Source organism: Macaca thibetana, chromosome 7 (genome assembly GCF_024542745.1).
Source record: "Macaca thibetana thibetana isolate TM-01 chromosome 7, ASM2454274v1, whole genome shotgun sequence".
Classification (NCBI taxonomy): Eukaryota; Metazoa; Chordata; class Mammalia; order Primates; family Cercopithecidae; genus Macaca; species Macaca thibetana.
The window spans coordinates 36,811,847-36,833,894 of NC_065584.1; the positions used below are offsets into that span (position 1 = coordinate 36,811,847).

The following is a 22,048-nucleotide window of genomic DNA, read 5'->3' on the forward strand; positions in this document are numbered from 1 at the left end:
CTTTCAAAACCACATTCTATTGCCCAGCTTATACCTGACTCAAAACCCAACTTACTGCCCACAGAATAAGACCTCGACCTGGAATTATATCCTATTACTATCTGGCCTCACTGACCCTTTCAAGTTCCAACCTTATTTTCCAGCCAATTGTTTCCCTTCCTTTCTCTGTGATTTTCTGCTGGGCCTTTTCTCCTGCTCTTCTCTGCCAGGAATGCTCATTTCCTCTGTGCTAGTTCAGGATCATCCAAGATCTAGCATAAAATCCATCTTCTTTACCAAAAATGGCCCTAATCCTCCCAGCTGGAAACGGTCTCTTCCTTTCATTGATCTACTGTGGCACTGTATCTAGTGACACTTAACAATTTTCTACATTTTGCCATAGTTAATTGTATACATACTTTTCCTCCCCTTTTACACTATAAGGTCTCTGAGAACAAAAAGCATCTGATTTTTTTTTTCTTTTTTGAGGCAGAGTGTTGCTCTGTTGCCAGGCTGGAGTGCAGTGGCGCAATCTTGGCTCACTGCAACCTCTGCCTCCTGGGTTCAAGCAATTCTCCCACCCCAGTCTCCTGAATAGCTGGGACTACAGGCGGACGGCACCAAACCCGCCTAATTTTTGTATTTTTAGTAGAGACAGGATTTTACCATATTGGTTAGGCTGGTCTCAAACTCATGACCTCAGGTGATCCGCCCACCTCGGCCTCCCAAAGTGGTGGGATTACAGGCACTAGCCACTGCGCCCAACCTATTTTTTTCTTTTTGATGGCCTTACAGTGCCTAGCAAAATGACTTGCTCACAGTAAGTGCTTGATATAAATGTATTAATCCATCAGCTGGATGGATGGATGGATGGATGGATGGATGGATGGATGGATGGATGGGAAGGAGATTATAGGAACTGAGATTCTGGCTGAGCTTTTTCAGTCAGGTAGCCATGACAGGAGAAAGGCTTCACCTTTCAGGTGAGTGTATGGTCATAATCACAGAAGGAAAAGAATAGCTTGAACCGTAGCTTGAACCAGTTAACCATGCTGCCAATAAAATCAAGCCACATGTGTTTACCATGTTTTATGTTTACCAGGCTGCATCAGTAGGATGCTTTAAAATATGGGACAGAAATCCCGACTCAACCTCAAACTAACTTTTATCATAAAGAAATGTATTGGTTCCAATACAGGACGTCAAAGGCTGGGTAGGATTCAGGACTGGTGGATCCAGTGGCTCTTTCCAGCTCTCTGCTGTGCTATCCCCAATGCTGACTTCATTCTGGGGAAAGATCCCTGGGTTTTGGAAGGCTTCCAGTAGTTGCTGGGTTAATTGCTTCCCTTTTCACCTCCTACAAACTTCCTGTGACTCTTTCTTAAGGGTAAGAAAGCATATTTTCCAGAAGTGCTTAGAAAACTCTTTATGACTCATCGGTCCCAACTGGCCTTGGCCTGCCTACCCCAGACCCATTCACTAGAAACAGGGATGGGGATGGGGTTCACATCACTCGGGACCCACCCTACAGCTGCAGTAGAACCTGTGATGGAGAGTCACTCCAACACCCCTTATACAGCAGACAGTTTTATGGGGGCCACTCCAATGGAAGGCTGGCTCTTATGACCTTCTCATTTTAGACACACAGTAAACAATGGAAAACATGTCATGCAAGATATCTCATTGTCACGGATCTTACAATATATCTCTTGCCTAAGAGTCTTTCAGTGTTTGTTGTGCAAATCCATTGGTTAGTCAACAGGGTTTATGGAACATATGCTGTTTAGATAGAGTTATTCTAAGCACTGTACAAAGTTAGAAAAACAAGACAATGCAGCTACTTAAAAAAATTTTTTTTTAGAGGCAAGGTCTTGCTATGTTGCCCAGGTTGGCTTCACACTCCTGGGCTCAAGCAATCCTCCTACATCAGCCTCCTTAGTCACTGGGATTATAGGTGTGTGCTGCACTGCCTGGCTTATTTATTTATTTATTTTAACAGTAGAATGAGCATTGAGGAAAGTAGTTCTCTTCTGTTAATTCTGCTCAATTATTTTCCAGAGTGTAGAAACTGCTTGATTTCCTTCCTCCTTTCATTGTCCCCTCTTATTCAGCTCTCTCTTTCTTGTCACTAATTTTCTCCTTTCTTATTCTTTCCTCATTTCAGGAAAGCAACACATAGCAGAGATTAGGAGTGTAGAATCTGGAGTCAGATTTCTTGGGTGGGAATTCTCACTTTGAGTTCTAGCTGTGACTTTCCAGCCATTACTTCATTTCTCTAAGCTTCTTTTCACTGGTAAATCATATCTAAACATTATGCCTACCTCCTTGGGTTATTCTTGAATTTTAAAAATGATGCACATTAAAAATGATTACTAATGGTTAATGATTTTAATTTTCTTCTTCATCCTTTTTTAATTGTGCCACATTTTGTGTCCTGTTCCTCCCTCCTACATCCCACGGTAATAAGCTGATAGAAAATAGTCAGAAATAGAGTGCACAGAATCAACTTCCTAGTGAGAAATGGAATGGAACCATTTCAGTTCCTTCTCTTTTCTTCATTATACTTCGAGTATTTAAAGAGTGCTATGTGAATACATTTAACGCAAAGATGGAAATGTACAAAACCAGTTGAGAGGAACACATATGTGGTACATATGGAAGCGGAAGTATGAATGTTCTGTTCTGCATAAGAATCCCCTAGCTCTCAGTTCCAGCTTCATCGAGGCCTGGTTTGTTCAATTGGTTAGAGCACCTTCTGATGTAACCAAGATCATGATTTCAATTCCAGAATGTGGTGAGCCTACTTTATCTATTTGATGGCTACAGCCTGCTCTCCTGAACCTGGTCAGCCAGCTGTACATGCATCCATTGTTCAGAAGATGATCAATCAGAGGAGCCTGGTTGAAGCAATGCAAATCGATCACCTTACTAGAAAACAACACAACAGAAATTACGTACTCTCATGGTGGTGGGTAGTTGTGTGATGTTTGTACATGAAGAAGGTATAGACCATGACATCATTACAGAGTTCATGGAAAACAAATAGGTTTGAGGCTATAGGTTCCACAGCAACTGACAGCCTATAAAAAAGATTACTGCTATGTCCCTTGTTTAATGCCCCCAGCTCTTCTTAGAGACCATTTGGAGAATAACTGCCTGTTCCTCTAGACTAGACTTAATTGCTGGAAGTATCTCACATGGGAAGATTTTCCTGACATCTCATTCTCCTCTTCTCAACTTAATTTCTCTCCAACCTCCACCCCTTCTAGAATTATGTGCTCTCTTTACTATGCTCCTTTTATGTCATATCATGATGGTTACTATCATATGGTTACTACATATCATATGGTTACTATATAACATAACATGTTATGGCACTGGGTGCCATAATACCCAGTCTATGTTATGGAATGGGTGGCTTAAACAACAAAAATTTATTTTCTAACATGTCTGGAGGCTGGAAGTATGAGATCAAGGTCCCAGCATTGTCAGGTTCCTGTAAGGACTCTCCCCTTGGTTTGTAGATGGCTGCCTTCCCTATGTGTCCTCTCATGGTGGAGAGAGAGAGAGACGGAGAAAGAGAGAGAGAGACTGCAAGCTCTCTGCTGTCTCCTCTCATAAGGGTACTGATCCCATTATGAGGACTAATATGGTTTGGATGTTTGTCCCATTCCAATCTCTTATTGAAATGTGATTCTCAGTGTTGGAGGTGGGGCCCGGTGGGAGGTGATTTGATCATGGGGGTGGATCACTCATGAATGGCTTAGCACCAGCCCCTTGATGATAAGTAAGCTCTTGCTCTGAGTTCACGTGATATCTGGTTGTTTAAAAGTGCATGGAGGCTAGGTGCGGTGGCTCACGCCTATAATCCCAGCACTTTGGGAAGCCGAGGCAGGCGAATCACAAGGTCAGGAGTTCAAGACCAGCCTGGCCAATATAGTGAAACCCCGTCTCTACTGAAAATACAAAAATTAGCCGGGCATGGTGGCAGTTCTCTGTAGTCCCAGCCACTCGGGAGGCTGAGACAGGAGAATTGCTTGAACCTGGGAGGTAGAGCTTGCAGGGAGCCGAGATTGCGCCACTGCACTCCAGCCTGGGCGACAGAGTGAGACTCCATCTCAAAATAATAATAATAAAAATGAAAGTGTATGGCACCTTCCTCCTCTCTCTTGCTCCCACTCACACCATGTGATGTGCCTGCTCCTCTTCCTTTCTGCCGTGATTTTAACTTCCTGAGGCCCTCACCAGAAGCAAATGCCAGCTCCATGCTTCCTGGACAGCCTGCTGAATGGTGAGCCAAATACCCCTCTTTTCTTTATAAATTATCTACAACTTCATATATTTCTTAATGACAACACAAGAATGGCCTAGTACAAGAACCTACCCCGCAACCTCATCTAAACCTAATTCCTTCCCAGAGGCCCCATCTCCAAATACTATCACATTGTGGGCTTGGGTTTCAATATATGAATTTGGGGGGACACGATTCAGTACATAACAGTTACAATTCTTTTTGAGGCAATGCATGTTCCTTTAATATGAGTGATATCCATGTAACATGGAAGTCACATTGATTCATACATGATTTTCCTGGCAACTTAATATCAGGGTAAGCTTTTCCACATTTGCAGAAAAAGCCTTAGCCATGTATGAATACCTTCAGAATAGACTGAAACTGATAGTGCAAGTTCTGCTTGGTTTAATAGCTTTGAGTATTGTTGCCCTTTCCACCAGTTAAACTATTCGGGGAAGCTAAGAGTATAATGATGGAGTTGTGAAAACATTTCCCTCTATAGACACACTAAACAAAAGAAAGAGGCTACACCATGGATCATCCAAAAATTTTGAAGAAATTGATCTAGACGCTGTTAAATGAAATTTGGCCTACAGCTGCCTCTGTATATATTTTAAGTCTGGCCTAAAGGTTTCCCCATACACAGTGGACTGTAACCTAATTTGATGCATAAACAGACTGGTAACTGAGTCTCAGGCAATCACAGCAGCCAAATTTCAGTTAACCACAGGCAGCCAACTGTTCAAACCAGGTTCAAATAAGGCAAAGGCCCAGCTGTAGCCAATCCAGCCATTTCTGTACTTCACTTATGCTTTCTACAGGTCACTTTCCTTTTTCTGTCCATAAATGTTACCTAATAAATGTGGCATAAATGTGGCAGCCCTGGAGTCACTCTGAGTCTGTTTGTGTTCTGAGGACTGTTCGATTCAGGAATTTTTCTTTACTCAATTAAACTGTGTTAAATTTAATTTGCCTAAAGTTTTTCTTTTAACCAATGGCATCAGATGTGGGATCCAAAGTAGGAAATTAGCTGGGTGTGGTAGCACATGCCTGTAGTCCTAGCTACTAGGGAGGCTGAGGTGGGAGGATCACCTGATCCCAGGAGTTCGAGGCTGCAGTGAGCCGTGATTACACCACTGCACTCCAGCCTGGGCAACAGAATGAGACCGTCTCAAAACAAAAAACAAACAAACAAAAAACCAAAAAAAAATCCCACAAAGTAGACCTTCTAATGACCCCCAGGAGGATGCAGCGACCAAACGAGGTGCCAGCTGGGCCCATTGCATCCACTGCTCTCTTGCAGCCACTGGGGATCCTGGACAAGTTCTCTCTTAGATTCTGAGGTGCCACAAATTTGTGTTTTGAGCTGAGTTTGAGCAAATTTTTTATCTGGATTCGGTTCATAAATCACAATAAAAACTGGACTCGGTCCAGGATTGAATCAGATTCAATAGTTAACTGGATTGGATCCAGTTAGAGGCCTCAGACATCTGACTGGGTCAGGCGGAAGCTGGCGGTAAATGGCAATTAGCGCAGGGGGTATGAACTCCACTTTTGGGAATTTGCAGAGATTTTGTGTTCTATCTCCTTTGTTTCTTTTTCTTACATACCTGGGTAGGGAAAAATCACTGGCTAACTTGGCCAAGGGGATCTTAGAGCCAAAGCCAGGAATCAACATAAAAATGAGATCCTTAATTTTTGAAGAACTGAGTCCTCCCCTTTCCCGGTATGCCTGCCTTTATGTATAGTATGTAAGTATTAGGCACCGGAAGCAGCAAATGCTTACAAAAATGGAGAAACTTTACTAAAGATTATTTAAAATTATGGTAGAACATTCAAATGAACAACATTGTCCTTTAAGAAGTGCATTTAAAAATGGGGGCTCCTGAATTAGGTTCCCCAGGGATGCCTATTGATGTGCAGAAGCTTCTAAAAAAATTTTCAAAATTTGTTTTGCCTCTTTTAAAGACTCTTTACAAAAGACAAATAAAGATCTTAAATGACTAATTGATAAGGGAAATAGAATCTACTAACATTTTGGCTTAGTTACTATCCTGCCCCAAGGTGGAAAGTAAGCCAAATAAAGTGCTTATAAAAGGTAGGCCCTCCGGTAAAGTAGGCTTGTTTCTCTTTTTCAAAGCTATCCATGCTGAGTCCAGGCATAGAGAACACTTTCTCTGTCTTCTTCATTAATGGGCTCCACTTTAAACTCATTAATTTAGCTAAGAAACAGAAGCTAGGCCAGGCGCTGTGGCTCATGCCTGTAATCCCAGCACTTTGGGAAGCCAAGGCGGGCAGATCACGAGGTCAGGAGATTGAGACCATTCTGGCCAACATGGTGAAACCCCATCTCTACTAAAATACAAAAAAATTTGCCGGGCATGGTGGTGTGTGCCTGTAGTCCCAGCTACTCGGGAGGCTGAGGAAGGGAAATCGCTTGAACCCAGGAGGCGGAGGTTGCAGTGAGCCGAGATCGCACCACTGCACTCCAGCCTGGCAACAAAGCAAGACTCTATCTCAAAAAAAAAAGAAAAGAGGCCGGGCGCGGTGGCTCAAGCCTGTAATTCCAGCACTTTGGGAGGCCGAGACGGGCGGATCACAAGGTCAGGAGATCGAGACCATCCTGGCTGACACGGTGAAACCCCGTCTCTACTAAAAAATACAAAAAACTAGCCGGGCGAGGTGGTGGGCGCCTGTAGTCCCAGCTACTCGGGAGGCTGAGGCAGGAGAATGGAGTGAACCCGGGAGGCGGAGCTTGCAGTGAGCTGAGATCCGGCCACTGCACTCCAGCCTGGGCAGCAGAGCGAGACTCCGTCTCAAAAAAAAAAAAAGAAAAGAAGCAGAAGGTAAGTTAAAGAGACCACCTGTCAACCTAAATCAGTCTCTACAATATACCTTTCTGGCATTTAGCTGGCTATTTTGAAACCCTTTTATTAAAGAAAATTACATCTATGAAAGAAATCTATATTTGTAACATTTCTTTCTAAAAATTAGGAAATGGCTTTCATCTACAAATACTGATATAAAACAGTTTAAAATTGATTACTTCCTTGATTGTTCACTGGAAATTAACGTTACTAAGAGTTAACATTATGATTAATATATATAATTAAAATATGATACATATATGTGTACTATATGTGAAACAGGAGGAGTTCCCTTATCACCTTCACAGGGTGTATGACAGGGGTGTGGCTTGCTTCTTCAGGACCCTACTTCTCAGACCCTAGGGGGAGCATGCAGATGGGCAGGCCATGGAGAGCATTTTTGGGCTCTGACCCCACAGCAGATTCTAGGGTTGAGTGTTTACAGCTCCCGAAGCCCCAGTGGGCGTGTGTTACAGTATGTTCTTTCAGCTTTGCCATCAGCTGGTGGTTTGTGTTAATCAGCTCAATTAGACCCTTTGCCTTATCGCAAGGACAGAGGGCTTTCTGTATCCTGGGTTCTTGCCCCAGTGTACGGGAAAAATCGGATCACATGTGGACTTGGAGAATGAGTGCAAGGTTTTATTGAGTGGTGTAAGTAGCTCTCACTGAGGTGGATGGGCAGCAAGACAAAGGATGGAGTGGGAGGTTGATCTTCCCCTGGACGCGGGCCGTACAGCAGCTAGACTTTCCTCCAACCGCCCCTGGCCGAATTCCCCCTGGTGTCACATTGTTCTGCCATGGATGGCCTGCTGGTGTCTGCTGGTGTCTGTCTTCTGCTTCTCTCAATGTCCAGCTGCTTGTGTGTGTGCCCGCTGGGGTCTCAGGTTTTTATGGGCACAGGATGGGGGGTATGGTGGGCCAAAAGGCAACATTTTGGGTGTGAAAACAGAAACATCTGTCCTCATTTAGGTCCGTGGGCACAGGCTTGAGGATGGAGCCCTCACCAGGGACCCCCACTTCTCTACCCAGCACTTTCCTGCCCCCGGTCCCATATCATATACCTATATACAATATATATTATATATAACATATGTACTATATAAATATAGTACATATGTGTACTATATGTATGTACTATACAGAATATGTAGTACATTTATAGTACATATATGGACACAAATGTACTCTACGTATAGCATGTATGTAGTATAGTACGTACTATACAGAATATATGTACTATACATATATTCTATATAGCACATATGTTCTGTATAGTACATATATATGTATTGCATGTATGTACTATACATAATTTTTTTTGTTTTTAGTTACATATATGTAATATGTACCACTGATAAAGGCAGGAGACAGACAAATTCCTAGGCAGATAGGGAAGAATCACTAGGCTAAAACTTCATGTTCAAGCCTAAAACAGCCTAAAGGTTGAAAGACTGGAGTGCTGGTCTGGGATGAAATCTGTGACCCAGAGGAAGAACTTCTGCCCCTGTTTGCCCACCCTTTCCCAATTGATTCTTTGGGAATAATGCCTTTTAACCCACTGAATCCTGCCTTTTCCGAAACTACCTATGGCTTGCCTGGGCACGACCACATGTGCACCGGGGCATTGGGGGGGCCACCAGGAATTCATGCCTTATGCAGGGGAGGAGCCTGGCCTCATCAGCTCATGTGTGGTGGCCCTGGTTTTCAATTGTGAGGGAGAAACCTGCTTGGAGAACCCCTCTCTTTGCTAAGGGCTTTCCTTTTACTTCATAAATTCTTCCCTCCTCACCCTTCAAAGTGTCCATGTGCCTAATTTTTCCTGGTCATGAAACAAGAACTCGGATTTAGCTGAACTAGGGAGCAAAAATCCTGCATCATTTTGACCTTTACAGGGATTTGTCAGAGGGTGAGTAAAATGCTGCCCCAAAAACGTCTTTCACTTTCATTTCTGAGCTTTCTCATCCTCAGACTTCTTCTAAAGGCAGGGAAAACTGCCCCCTCCCTGTCGCTCTCAGGGGTTGGGAATGTCAGCCTTGGTCCATTCCAATCTTTTCTATGGCATTTTCCCTCTTTTTTTCAGAATTATAATGGCACCTATCTTTTCTTTTACAATATTGGGGGTGTTCACCCCCACTCCAATGGCCACAGGCATGTGCTTCAGACATACAGGCAAGCAGCAGCTCCCCACCACCCACTTCCCACATAGCTGGGGCACATGGCCATGTCTGCTGCATACACATGCTGTGTTCAATGGCCATGCAGTGCAGGACTGAGCCACAGCCACTTCCCAGGCCCCAGGGCAGTCTTGGGGGCCCAAGACCCTTCATGGCTAGCTGGCCAGTGTTCCCCACCACGTGCCCATGGAGTCTTCCCCTCCCCCAGCTGAGGGGTCCAGCTTGGTCTGAGCCTGAGGGAAGAAACAGGAATTAAAAGTTTTTCTCCCTGTTGGAAAACCCATTTACATCAGAATAAGAGGTTTCTTCCTCAACAATCTTCTCCAGCCCTACATCTAAGCTGTTCTTTTTCCTTCTCTCCATCAGGTGAGGAGTTAATGGGTTGGTGCGAAGGTAGTCGTGGTTTTTGCCATTACTTAGCATGGCGGTGACCACAATTGCTTTTGCACCAACCTAATAACACAGCCGTGCAAAGACAGGGGGTTTCTCCATGCCAGAGTTTTTTTTTTTTTTTTTTGAAAGGTGTTTTAATAGGCCAGGACCCCAATTCACCAGACACTCTTTTCTATCCCTTGTTGGAAGAGAACCGAATTCCACAGCTTCACCCTGACTAAATGAGTCCATGGACCCCACTGAGACACATTCTTGCCCCAAACTCAATTCCAAACTTTGGGTTGAAGCTCTAGGAAAGAAAACTGGATCTGAGGCTGACGACAATTGAAGTTAAGAGATATAGCACAGGTAAGCATGACTAATTCCTGCTGATTAAGCCAAGCCTCCCATTGCATGGATAGTGGTCATGCTAGTATCCATGGCATACATGAGGGCTAGGTAACTTGAAAACTACTGACAGCAGGGGGAAAGACAGTGTGTGGGTAAGGGTGGACAATCCCACCCCCTACCCTCCCTGTTAACATGGGTAAAAAGTCACATTGACACCCATGGGTAGCACCCTGTCATTGTCTTCAGGACTCCGGGATACAAGGAAAGAAGAAAGAAAACAGATACCTCTCTTGTCTCTCCCTCACATACCCTGGGTATTTGCTGGGAAGAGAAGGGAACTAGGCATGCGTTGCTCCCCTCTTTCTAGATGAGTAGTCATTCATCTTTAGTCTTTACCCCTTTCAAAAGCATCCCGAACCCCTGGGACTCCTTTGAAAAAAAAATTCCTCCTTTATTTCCTTTTTTCCACCTCTGTCCTCTCTTCACAGATGGGTAATTATGTACCTGTGCTACAGCACAATTCCCTTGGATGCATCCTCCAAATTGATAAAAAATTAATATCCCAAACCTTAAACTGGTTGCCTTAGAATTGAACTCAGAGGAAGGGAACCTAGAAGGCTGACATACTGGAAAAAGCGTAACAATTTTATCATTCAGACTTTTGGCCTCTCTCTCCCTGTACAAACTGGTAAAAGGAATAACAAGGATCACTATTTATATTCTCTGTAAAGTTTTGATGAATTAAAAAGGATTTGTGAGGTTGGTCTTAAGCTATAGCCAATCTGGTGTGATTTGCACATCTTTCTGCATGATTCTGTCAGGAAGAGGGGTACCACGTGATAAGATATAGGCCTAGGACCCCATAAGCCTGCTGTTCAAGTCAGCCTGTCTAACAGGTCAGTACCAAACTTTGCTTGTTTTACGTCCATGGGAATGTGACCTGTAACCACATGGCAGTACTTTCGTTTAGTCTCCGCCATTTTACAGTGGCAACCTGGGTTCAATCCTGGCTTGAGAAATGTGTTCTTTTGGGTTGATATCTGTGTGTGACTTTTTATCGTTTGCTGATTCTCTTCCTCTACATGAACAACTTCTAGCTTCGTTTCTTGAATTTTTCTTTCTCTGAGTTACCTTTAAAGTTCCTAGATTTTGTAAAAACTGCTTACTACCCCTGTGGAAATATTTCAAACACTTGTGGTTAAGTCATAACCTTAATTGAAGCTTGTTGGTTTCACCTGTGAGTTTACTTTTGGTAAAGTTCAAATGACAAAAATATTGGCTGTTTGGCATGGCTAAAGTCAGGTTACAAGGGATTTAAAAGGACGTTCTTAAAGAACGCTCTACTTAATTAAAAGTGGATATCCAAGTTATAGGTATATTTAAAAGACCTTTATGTTTCTCTCTTCTTGGATCTTGTTTTACTGGAAAAAGATTTTTTTCTCAGTCGACTGAATTACTGTTCTCCCTGTGTCTCGCAACTCTTACGGCATGCATGAGAGGCCCTAAGATAACTTCTGATGAACTGGGAGTCCTTGGGAAAAACAGAAAAGGTGCCACAGATTCTATTTTGGGAGAAACCTCTCTTTCCTTCCTGGAACCCTAGGAATTAGAAACTGATCAATCTGTATCAAAATTTATTTTTTGTCTTCCAGCTATACTTGTGTATTGGGCCCTGTTTCTTTAAGGGTTCCACCCTGAGACCAATAATCCAATTAAGAAACTGGCAAATGAAAAATCTTTCAAATACTGGATCTTCTTTTGTCTGTCTGTGTAGTTATATATGTATTGTGTGTGTGATGTTTATATAAAAGTGCTCTAATTAATTGGATTAAAGAAAAAATAAGCACTTAGATAAAATATGTTTTAAGGAAAAGTAAAAGCTATAATATTTTTTAGTTCCTGTGACTTTAATCTTCGAGAAATAAAAACGATCTTAAGGATTATTGGTAAAAAATGCAAATATTGTTTGTTTTTTGTTTTTTTTCTTAAGACAGAGTCTGGCTCTGTCTCCAGGCTGGAATGCAGTGGCACGATCTTGGCTCACTGAAACCTCCGCCTCCCAGGTTCAAGGGATTCCCTGCCTCAGCCTCCCAAGTAGCTGGGACTCTAGGCACATGCCACCATGCCTGGCTAATTTTTTGTATTTTAGTAGAGACAAGGTTTCACCATGTTGGCCAGGAGGGTCTCGATCTTCTGACCTCATGATCCGCCCACCTCAGCCTCCCAAAGTGCTGGGATTATAGGCATGAGCCACTGCACCTGGCCAAAAATGCAAATATTGTTAAAATGTAAATATGTGGTCTAAGTTACGCAGGTCAGATAGTAAGTTTGCTAAATGTTTTAAGGTTATAAACTGCTTCTTTAGCTTTTGAGAACTATTCTGCACCTTGGCTGCTTCACAATTGGTAAGGCCTGGGGAGGTATGGAGTTAACAACACCCTTAACTATGCTGGAAGGAGTCACATTTCATTGGCACCTAGTGCATAATTAAAACAACTTACCAGATTTTACATTAAAGTTAAAAATTGCTAAGAGTTATCATTATGACATGTAATTGAGACCACTGAAAATGGATTCACCTGCAAGATATGTAAGAATAGTAAAATGCATTTTTAGTAAAAGATTATAAGAATGCATGGAAATGTAAATTTTTGCTTAAGATTAAAGGATTGTTTTAAATTAGATAAGATAAAGTTAAAGGCTTAAACAAGTTGTGGAAGGTTTCTAAAAATTAATCTTGCAAAAGAAATTCTGTGTGTGAACATAGAACAGAATAAATTTGAAATGATATTATATGTTTTTTATGTAAATTGAGCATTGAAATAAAAGAACAAGAAGGTTTCCTTAAGGTGCTAATCTGCTCTTTAGCAGAAGTTGTAAAGGGTTGTAAAAGTTTGTAAGAATCGGCCGGGCGCGGTGGCTCAAGCCTGTAATCCCAGCACTTTGGGAGGCCGAGACGGGCGAATCACGAGGTCGGGAGATCGAGACCATCCTGGCTAACACAGTGAAACCCCGTCTCTACTAAAAAAAAAAATACAAAAAACTAGCCGGGCGAGGTGACGGGCACCTGTAGTCCCAGCTACTCGGGAGGCTGAGGCAGGAGAATGGCATAAACCCGGGAGGCAGAGCTTGCAGTGAGGTGAGATCCAGCCACTGCACTCCAGCCTGGGCGACAGAGCAAGACTCCGTCTCAAAAAAAAAAAAAAAAAAAAAAAAGTTTGTAAGAATCTCACCTCATGGTCAAACTGGTTAAGATTAGATAGAATGATAGAATTGTTTATAAGTTTTCATTAGAAAATTCGGGTTGGCATTAAGAGTAAACTAATGTAAGGGTAAAATTTGGCTTTCTTGCCCTTGTACAAGATTTTCATGTGATAACAAAGGGAAATGAAAGATTTTTGTTTGCCTTGTGAATAGACTGCCAAGGAAAAGAGAAGACAGGAGACAAACTGGAAAGCTAAGTCTTTCCTCTTAATGAGTAAAGGTTTTTGCCTTGTTTTGAAATTTTTGAATCATCATTTTGGCAAAATAAATAATTTATGGTAATCTGGAGTTCTGTTTCATAATATCAAGTGCTTCAAACCTCTAACATATTTAACAGGTTTCCCAAAATCAAATTTCAGTTTCAGAATTACATTTCCTGACCACTAGCTTTTGCATGTTACAGAGGGCCCCTATTGCATCCAAAAGAGAGGTAAATAGGATTATTTGACATATTTAAGTATGTGGGATTGCCAAAATGATGCTTCATCTTCATCAGGTTATATTTCAGTGAATAGTATTAATATATGTTTTAAAATTGTATGGGATTTCTAAAATTCTAATGTCTGAGCCTATGCTATCAATCATAATTAAGATTATTATGGTAAGTTATTATAAACCACAGAGATAATCAAATTTCTTTATCAATTGTGTTTTTAACTGTAACTACCCTGGGCATTTTGTTATTCAAAGACAATTGTCTTATTTTGATCCTCTTCAAAAGATAGTTTATTATCAGTTATAGAACTTTGACAGGTGCTCTCAAATGCAGGTTTCTGATGACTTTGGAGATTGTGACATTTGATTGGTGGAAAAACGTATAGGACTCATGGAGAGTTAAAATGTTCATGAATATCAAGCAGAACAAGAGTTAATGGAATGGACTGAACTAATAGAAAGCTGAAGTAACCTTTTATTAACTATTGCTTAAAACATTGCTGATCCTTGTTTTGTTTTTCAGAGTTAAAGAAACTTTTATTTTGAGCTATTTACAGTCTTTAATAATTGAGTAAGTTATACTCCTGTGAACAAAATTTGGAGCATGTCTGTTTCTCTCTGCCTGGTTCCTCTAGAATTTGGAAACTATTTGCGAGTATTCTTAACTTATAGCAATATGGTTATTTGCATCAGGGCAATAAGAGTCCATTTTCTTTTGCAACAGGATGCAATTGGAGAAGCTGGTTGTTTTACCAAGACTTTGGCTGGAAGGGTATGCTTTCTTTTAAGGAATCAAGCTCAACTTGCAGAGCTGATAAAAGCTCCTTGGGAAAACTGGCCTCATACCTTGTCTACACAGTCCCCGTACAGGGTTCCCACCTTGTATGGCAAGTAAAGAATGTCACTTTCTAACAGGCCCAGGAACCCCATATTCTTGGGACCTCAAGAATAAAGGATTTTTTTTTTACCCAACTCATAGGTATTTGGGGTACAAACCCGTGGCTAGGCTCTACTTTAAAAGGTCTTATCTGAGATTCCTTATGGAACAGAGTTCCATCAAAGCCAATTTGAAAAATTGTATGTAAAAATAATAATTCTTGCTGTACTTTATGCAAATAAGAAGGCCAAATATAAGACTAAAGTTTATTTTGCAAACCACTCAGTCCTATCTTGATTTGTTTTTAACAAAAATGAGGAATGGAGAGAAATTATGTCTCAAACCTTATCATACATCTGTCATTAAATTCTAGACCAATTAGTTGTTTCAAAGGTTTTTTTTGCCTACATTTTAGACTAACCCTGCTTATTCCTGTGAATCAACTAGTGATCTCCTTCTGCAGCTCAGAAGAAAAAAAAGAGATGGATAATGTAAAAATCTAGATCAATATTCCAGTTCTGGGCAATTATCCTGCAAATCCTGCCAAGTGATAGGAGTAAATAGGGTGCCCATAACCTGGAGGTTTCCTTTTTGGGAAAATAAGACCAAGGGAGCTAACAAAAGCCAAACCCCATGCACCCAAATCTTAGCAGGTAACTATAGCCACCTGTTATCTGGACATGCTGGGAGCCTTGGAATTTTTGAGCTACCTTTACCCCCCAGCCTTTTGTCTCATTTTGATACATGTCTTCTAATAACCCAGTTTGTCTCTTCTCGTTTTCAGACCATCAAAAGTTCATGCAACTGGAGGCTCAGTTGATGGCCCATTTTTTTACTGGAGATCCTTAGACAAACTTCTGAGGGAAATCTGACTGCCATCTTCTGAAAACAGTGCTCCCTGTCAGCAGGAAGCAGTTAAGATTGATCTTCATTCCTATTCTAAGGGCAGTTAGTCATACTTCTCCAGAGGGTGGAATGATTGATAGAAGCAGAAGGCAGACAAACGTCTAGGCAGACAGGGAAGGGCCCTTGGCCTAAAACCTCACCTTCAAGTCTAAAACAGCCTGAAGGCTGAAAAACTGGACTGCGAGTCCCAGATGAAACCTGTGACCCAGAGGGAAAACTTCTGCCCCTGTTTGCCCACCCTTTCCCAATTGATTCTTTCTGAAGAATGCCTTTTAATCAATCGAATGCTGCCTTTTCCAATACTACCTTTGGCTTGCCTGGGCATTCCTGCATGTACGTTGGGGGATGAGGTGGGGCCACCAGGAATTCATGCCTTATTCAGGGGAGAAGCCTGGCCTCATAAGCTCATGTGTGGTGGTCCTGGTATTCAATTATGAGGGAGAAACCTGCTTGGAGAACCCCTCTCTTTGCTGAGAGCTTTCCTTTCACTTAATAAATTCCTCCCTCCTCACTCTTCAATGTGCTCGTATGCCTAATTTTTCCTGGTATTGAGACAACAACTTGGATTTCCTGGTATTGAGACAAGAATTAATTAAATACCAAGAAGGTACAAGTCAGCCAGTACCGAAATTGTTAAGATATGCAATTTAAAGGAACTCCATGATCCAAGTCAACATATGATAGCGCATTGCTATAATACTATAGTAAACGGTGCTGTGTACCTGAATTAAAGAAATAAAATTTGTATTTAAAAGACTATAAATGGCTGGGTGCAGTGGCTCACGCCTATAATCCAACCACTTTGGGAGGCCGGGGCAGCAGATCACCAGAGGTCAGGAGTTCAAGACCAGCCTGGTCAACTTGGTGAAACCCTGTCTCTACCAAAAAATACAAAATTTAGCTGGGTGTGGTGACACACACCTGTAATCCCAATTACTTGGGAGGCTGAGGCAGGAGAATTGCTTGAATCCAGGAGGAAGAGGTTGCAGTGAGCCGAGATCGTGCCACTACACTCCAGCCTGGGCAACAGAATGAGACCCTGTCTCAAAAAATGAAATAAAAATAAAAGACTATAAATCAAATTTTAAGCATGGACTCATGGAGAGCCTGGGTGGCTGCCTGGTCCTTCCTGAGTCCTTAATGTTTTCATTATAAAAAGCACTGCACTCCATGGCTCATGATGGAAGAGATAAAATAATTCAAATAATGAAAAAATATATACATCGGTGTGGTGACTGTTCTAAAATTGCTAAAATAGTTTATGACCAATGTTTGGTTTATCAAATTTAGAATCCTGGGAAGACAATCAAAACTTTAGGTATGGGCTGTTTGGACATTTATAGTGGTCTTCTTTATCTTTCCCTTCCTTCCTTCCTTCCTTCCTTCCTTCCTTCCTTCCTTCCTTCCTTCCTTCCTTCCTTCCTCCTCTTTCTCTTTTTCTTTCTCTCTTTCTTTCATCTGTCTCATTCTGTTGTTCAGGTTGAAGTGCAATGGTCTTGGCTTACTGCAACCTCTGCCTTCCGGGTTCAAATGATTTTTATGCCTCAGCCTTCTGGGTAGCTGGAACTATAGGCGTGTACCACCACACCTGAATAATGTTGGCATTTTTAGTAGAGACAGGATTTTGTGATGTTGGCCAGGTTGGTCTTGAACTCCTGTTCTCAAGTGATCTGCCCACCGCAGCCTCCCAAAGTGCTGGGATTACAGGCGTGAGCCACTGCGCCTACCCTCAGTTGCCATTTTCAGTGCCTGTTTTCTGGTTGTTTAGAAGTTTTCCCATGCAGGAAGCCAATTCTAAAACAGTAGCTAAAATGTTATTAGAAAATGTGTTTTCCTCATGGGGGATTCTTGGAGAGATCTCTAGGGATGAAGGTACTTGTTTCATTGGACAAGTTGTAAAACAGTTAAAGTATTACAGATTTAGTAGCCTTAGGTGAAGCCAATGAATTGACTGGATTGCCTTGATATTGCAGATTGATTAAAGGTATTGCAGATTAATAAAAGTAAGATGCATTTACAGTGGAGAATGTAAGTTGACCCCCTTATAAAAGAGTCCTAAACTCGCATATGACTAAATGATGCAAGCCTTTGATGCATCATGTCAAAGTGTGTTTTCACCAGGTGAAGGAAGCTTTTCAGAATGCACTGGCCAAGAGCAATCAAATCCTTCATGATCTAGAATCCAGAGATTTGGTTTTCTGGAAATGGTAGTAGAGAAAGACTGCCTTTGCCACTCAATCTGCAGCCAAACTTTGGGACTTTGATACTTGAATCCATATCTCACAACTTAAAAAGGGTCCCTCCAGACTCTTGGAACTGTATACCCATTAGAAACCTTAAGGTAAAGCTAACCAGGGAAGTTTCTCCCCAGAAGCAGATGGTATCCTAGTCATAAGCAGCTTCCCCAAGATCACAAATCAAACTTTCTCTATCATCATGAAACTCTTACTTTTCTTAATCTTTCCTTACGTATGCCTACCTCTTGAACTTGGCAGGATAGATCTTTACATGACCTAAGGGATCCTTTAGTTAACCTGGTGGATAATGTTAGCAACATTCCTAACATAACTGTTGTTCAAACTGTACTAGTAGTAAAACTTCTAAACCCACTTCCTCTCACTCCCTGTTTTAATTTAATCCAGTAATGGGATACAAGAACAATGACCACTGAGTATATCACAAGACAGGTTTGCACCAAAGCCCAAATGGAGTTTCTTGCAAACTGACTTGTGTGTCAGGATATTATAACACTCTTTCAACCCATAATTCTGCCTCAGGCCCTTGGTTTGAAATTCCTAATTTCACCATTCCAGGTAATGTATCCATGAACAATAGAACTGGAAAAGGGGCCTTGTGTCTATCCGTGGAGTATACTTTTATTTGTGGAGGATTTTGCAGCCAACTTTACACATGGGCAACCTTATGCCTTTGATGGATTGAACATGAAGGGCCAATGTTAGATTTATTTTCCAAGGCTTGGAGTAAATATAAATGAGGCAATAATTTGAAATATATTCCTGACTGAGCATGTTGGCTCACATCTGTAATTCCAACACTTTGGGAGGCCGAGGTGGGAGGATCACTTGAGCCTAGGAGTTCGAGATCATTGTATCGAGACCCTGTCTCTATAAAATATTTTAAAATCTTAGCTGGGCATGGTGGTGCATGTCTGTACTCCCAGCCACTTGGGAGACTGAGGTAGGGAGGATTGTTTGAGCCTGGGAGGTTGAGCAAGACCCTGTCTTGAAAGAAAGAAGAAAAAAAGAAAGAAAGAAAGAAAGAAAGAAAGAAAGAAAGAAAGAAAGAAAGAAAGAAAGAAAGAAAGAAAGAAAGAAAGAAAGAAAGAAAGAAAGAAATTCCTTATAATCATCTCTATAGCAGATTCTATTGCAAAGGCTATGGTTGCATAACAGATTTCTTTAAATTCTCTTGCTAAGGTTGTACTAGATAATAGAATTGCTCTAGATTCGCTACTGGCTGAATAGGGAGAAATTGTGCAGTTGCTGACACTTTTTGCACATGGATGAATATACTGGGTATTATAGAGACTTATTTGCAGAGGATTAATGAACAGGCTGCTGGGTTAAAATAGGTATACTCTTCATCTGGCTTATTCTTTGATCTATTTGATTTTTGCTTGTTTAGTTCATGGAGACCCTAGCTAAGGAGTGTACTGCAAACTGTTGGTATTATCCTCCCGATGACAGTGGTCTCCTTGGTGCACTGTATTCTCTCAAAAGTTTTAAATGTTTGTTAACATGCAGTCATTTGTAGAATGTCAGATTGTTACTCTTTGACTAGAATGACAAAACTCAAAGAAATGCGTGATCATGAGGATACCATAACCTATGAATGACATGCTGAGACAAGAAACCCAAATGATGGTAATTGAAAGTGGTGCTCTAAAACCTTAGATTTTGGTCATGCTCTGACCTAGGAGAGAACCCAAGCAAAAGAAGGGAATTGTTAAATAAATGTATTGTTTTGCATTGAGCTCCTGTCACTTGCACAGCTGGTTTCTGGACCAGGTTGTACCCAAGGCATTCCACTCTGTATGCTTCCTGCCTTTGCACCTGCCACCAGAGTCAATGGAGAAGCTACACTGTCTTCAAGCTTGTGTGATCTGATCTCTGTAGCAAATGTATGAGCCATTTCCTGCTCGAGTCCCTGAGAATTCAACCATTCCAGAAAGCACTTCTAGTTGGAAACAGACAGGAATCAATGTAAGAATTCAACTTCAAGTTCAAAAAGCAGTCCCCTAGGTTACAGAGCAAGTGTATGCGGGATTGCAGCCTCCTTTTCAGCATGAACATGTTCGTACCAACCCAGACCAGGACTGCTGCCCACTGCAGGTCACCATCCTCAATTTCATTTTTATTCCAATTGCCATGAGAATAATATTTACCCTGTTTACTATCAGTGTGGGCAAGGCCAGTCAGCATCATCAAGACTGGTATTCCAAGGTTTTCCTGTTCATGGTGATGGGAAACTGCACAGTGAACAGGGTGGGCCAGTCATCCTGGACCCAGTGCACAGCATTTGACTCTTTGGTGGGATCCTCAGTAGCCATCCTCTCTGAGACCATAGTTACTGCTTTTCATCCCTTGGGGGCAGCCCTGAGTCTAGTCCAGTGGTAATCAGATTCCAGCTTGGAAGGGGCGGCTGGATTGTATATTTGGTTAGTAGTGCACATGCTCTTCAGATTCCTGGGGCTCCCTTTAGAGGAGGGAGAAGTGTTGAATCAGGAGGAAGAACAACTCTGGTTTATAAACATATTTTAATGTAAAAATTTGCATTTGAATGGAGCAGTCCTGTTTTCTGTGTCAAAAGCCCATTTGGTGTTATTGAGTTTGTTGTTCTTTATTCTTTTATCTCAGTGAAAACTGTTGATCTTGTTCTAGGAAAAAATTAAACTCTTGAAGTTTCCCCCCTAAAAATTTTCTTTTAACAAATAGAATACTAGTATCTAGGTCTTATTGTTACAGGAAAGGGTCCTGATTTAGACCCCAAGAGAGGGTTCTTGGATCTTGCACAAGAAAGAATTCAGGGAAGCCCATAGCATAAAATGAAAGCAAGTTTATTAAGAAAGTAAAGGAATAAGGCCGGGCGCGGTGGCTCACACCTGTAATCCCAGCACTTTGGGAGGCCTAGGCGGGTGGATCACCTGAGATCGGAAGTTTGAGACCAGCCTGACCAACATGGAGAAACCCCGTCTCTGCTAAAAATACAAAATTAGCCAGACGTGGTGGAACATACCTGTAATCCCAGGTATTCAGGAGGCGGAGGCAGGAGAATCGCTAGAACTTTGGAGGCGGAGGTTGCGGTGAGCCGAGATCATGCTATTGCACTCCGGCCTGGGCAAAAAGAGTGAAACTCCATCACAAATTTAAAAAGTAAAGGAATAAAAGAATGGCTACTCCTTAGATAGAGCAGCCCTAAGGGCTGCTGGTTGCCCATTTTTATGGTTATTTCTTGATTACATGCTAAACAAGGGATGGATTATTCATGCCTCCCCTTTTAGACTATATAGGGTAACTTCCTGACAGTGTGATGGCATTTGTACACTGTCATGGCATTGATGGGAACATACCAGTGAGGACGACCAGAGGTCACTGTTATTGCCATCTTAGTTTTGTTGGGTTTTGGCTGGCTTCTTTACTGCAACCTGTTTTATCAGCAAGGTCTTTATGACCTGTATCTTGTGCTGATCTCTTATCTCATCCTGTGACTTAGAATGCCTAACAGTCTGGGAATGCAGCCCCATAGGGTTTTAGTTTCATTTTACCCAGTCCCTACTCAAGATGGAGTTTCTCTGGTTCAAATGCCTCTGTCATTATGTCTCAAAGAAGGAAGTCTGAATCCCCCAGGTTGAAGACAGCAAATGATTGACTGATACTAATACAAATACCAGTAGATTTAACTATTGTTTTTATTAGAATTGTGATTGTTTTTGTTAGTGCTCTGGATTCAAAATTTTGTAGGTTTTCAGATGTCTGCCCCTAACCAATTTCCACCATAGACTCTGTTATTTTAGTGCACAGTCTTGCAATATGTGAGTTTTGTAGGAATGCATATAAGATGTTACACCAGAAAGATGTTACACCAGAAATACCTGTGCTTGTTTATGTGTCCTGGAACAGTATGTCTGAGACTTTACTACGCATATGAATCACCTGGAGTTATTTCTAAAATGTAGATTTTGATTCAGTAGGTCGGGGTGGGGCCTGAGATTGTGCATTTCTAAAAAACTTCCAATCAATGTCCATGCTACTCATCTAAGAACTACATTTGAACAGCAGAGTCTTGGAATAGACTGTGAATTTGAGAACAAGGGTTGTGCCTTATTGGTCTAATATCATCAGTGCCTTTTGTATATGCCTGTTGAATGAATGATCACTGACTCATCATTATGCACCCATCTCTACTGCCTGTAGGAACCACAGACAAGTAGATCATGCACCCACATCCCCACCCAAACTCATTCTTCACCACATTCCCTTCCTCACTGATGAGTTTAAGGCTGGTGTAG

The 22,048-nt window shown here is 41.7% G+C and overlaps 1 pseudogene; it reads left to right on the forward strand.

Annotated features, from left to right (window-relative positions):
• Positions 1–934: 934 nt before the first annotated feature.
• On the forward strand, positions 935–20,106 carry LOC126959132 (transmembrane protein 183-like; annotated as a pseudogene).
• Positions 20,107–22,048: the final 1,942 nt, after the last annotated feature.